We start from the raw sequence: 2,500 nt of genomic DNA, 5'->3' as shown, positions 1-2,500 counted from the left end.
TAATAGTAGTAATGATAAATTCCTTTGTAAGTGTGTGTTATTATTGCCCTTCTCCCAGCGAGTGGCGATTGAGGGTGTACAGTGTACAGTAAGCTCTGTGTTTGTCTTTGGATAGTATCTTTAGTTACTCAGAGTCTCCTCAGCTGTCTGAACCACAGGGGCCACCAGGGGCCCGGCTCCTAGTGACAGCGGCCACTATTCACCATGAGGGGACAGCTCCATGTCACAGGGATTATATTCCCAGCTCTGACTGGTACTCAGGGCCCTTTGGACTGAACACAGAGTGTGTCTTTTATCGCTGCCATCTTACAGCCGTTTTCTGCATTAATATGAAGTGTGGGCCGCTGGCGTGTGGCGGGCACTAGTGTGTGTGTGGCCCACTGGCGGGTGCCGGGCACTGATATATTCTGCCCCTCCTCCCTCCTGACAATCAGCTTCCTGCCCCATTGAATCGCCACTAACGACCGGACTATCATTGGCTGCTGGCAATGCCTGCTCATCAATATGCGTGCATACAATTAGAGCACCCAATTAAGAGGCTGTTCACGGAGCCATATGCTAATGAAAGCACAGAGACAGCCAATAATACCCAGCTGAGAGTAGACCTTTTAAACCACTTCACTCTTCACTCTTAGGAGAACGCACCGGTTCTCTGTGGTTTTAGGAGAGGTAGTCATCTTTAACGGGATGCAACGTTGTTGTAACGTCTCTTTGTTTTTGCGCTCACGCTCGTGAATTTGGAGTCCAGATAGACAGACAAGCTTTTTCAGACCCACAAAATGTGTAGTAACAGTAAGCTGTGTTTTGGTATATTTCACTATTGTTATTGAGGAAGAATGGGGAAAAAACTGAAATATTTAGGGTCTCCAGTCTCCCATTTGCTTTTATTGTGTGAACCATTTTGAAAAGGAGGTAGTGTTATTTTTGGTTTTTACTCTCGTTTCAAGGTGTCCCTCTCCTACTTTGTTTGTTATAAATCAATCTGATGACGTGAAGCATCATAACCCTACTTAGACAGGAGACAGTGCTGTTTTACACAGGAAGTTAATACAAAGACTCCTCTATTTAAAAAAGAAAGCAAATGGTTTGAAGTGAAGAGTTGATTTGACAAAACTCTTGCCCGAATGTTGTTTTAGAAAAAAATACATAAGTTGCATGTCCCTTGGCGTGTTCCTTTTACATATGCATGATTTTGTCGTTTGTTAGTTGTTCCCTCTTTGCTGTAAATATCACAAGTAGTCATAATGGTATTTCTGTTCTGAATAGCCCTCCCTCCCTGTCCATTGATGTGATGTTTGGGATGACAGCCAGCTTCAAACTGTCTTTATCACAACTACTCACAGCACATCTGAGACTGGGGATATGAATGTGTTTCTATAGTAATGTGAGAGCATGAAGACAATATAGGAGTGAACAATTATCATTGTTCCTATGTATTATAATAACACTTGTCCTTTTTGGTATTTGTTAAACTGTTGTGTCTGCTAGAGTATACTGTAGGTGAGCAGCACAGAAGGTACAGTAAGTAAACAGTTCACGGCTAAACCGTTCCCCGCTAAACCGTTCCCCGCTAAACCGTTCACCGCTAAACCGTTCACCGCTAAACCGTTCCCCGCTAAACCGTTCCCCGCTAAACCGTTCACCACTAAACCGTTCACCGCTAAACCGGTCCCCGCTAAACCGTTCCCCGCTAAACCGTTCACCGCTAAACCGTTCACCGCTAAACAGTTCCCCGCTAAACCATTTGTTATTCAGTCTAACTGGTACCCGGGTCAAGAAGGTAACATTCTGCTGCATAGCACGAAGGGTTGTTTGAATTTATAGTGTTGAGTTTCACAATGAAAGCATTGTTTTGGTTGAGGAAATGAATCCAAACATGCATTATTGCAGTGCAATAACAATGTATTTTTTGGGCCCGGTATCCCGGTTAATGGACAACTGACAACAGCCCACAGTTAGTTTTTTGCTGGCTTCTAGTGTCACATAAAGGGATATAAATGTTGTGTTCAAGTGCCTTATGAGGGTAAGATAATGATGTGCCATCTTTAACTGTAAAGCCCATCTTAGGCCTGCCCACAGCGGAGCCTCTCTTAGGGTTGTGTTTGAAACACATGTAGCCTGAGCATGGAGAGATACACATTTAAATCCTAAGCGCTTTCTTTCTTTATCGAAGGAACTGCAAGAGGCTGTTTGTTAATACTGTTTTTGGCCTTCTACCATAGCATACCTAACGTTAGTCATCATTCGCACCAGTTAACACGTATGTAAAAAGCTTTTAACATCACCAAATTCTATTTTGCATTTTATACTTTGGTTTTTGGAATGGTCAGTACTGTCATGAACAAATTCAACGCAAGAGTTACGATAATACAATGATAACTTAGATTTCAGGTGTTGGTTGTCTTTTGGCCAGTTCTTTAGAGGAAAAACTCAAAAAGGGGAAAAATAAACTACAGGGTTTTTGGTTTTCTACACATTTCTTTGGTTACCTGTAACAAAA

The 2,500-nt window shown here is 42.6% G+C and overlaps 1 protein-coding gene across 1 annotated transcript in view; it reads right to left on the bottom strand.

The window, feature by feature from the left end:
- The window catches only part of LOC109878051 (forkhead box protein P4), a 30,626-nt gene that overhangs the window by 1,840 nt on the left and 26,286 nt on the right, over positions 1-2,500 (bottom strand). Inside the window, exon 10 of the mRNA XM_031817017.1 lies at positions 1-2,500. This exon is cut by the window's left edge and continues 1,840 nt beyond it; it is cut by the window's right edge and continues 2,126 nt beyond it. The gene's annotated coding sequence lies outside the window, so the exon portion shown is untranslated.

Source organism: Oncorhynchus kisutch, linkage group LG1 (assembly GCF_002021735.2).
Source record: "Oncorhynchus kisutch isolate 150728-3 linkage group LG1, Okis_V2, whole genome shotgun sequence".
Lineage (NCBI taxonomy): Eukaryota > Metazoa > Chordata > Actinopteri > Salmoniformes > Salmonidae > Oncorhynchus > Oncorhynchus kisutch.
Note: the sequence above shows the minus strand (reverse complement) of the source record. Positions and strands in the feature narration are given on the sequence as shown.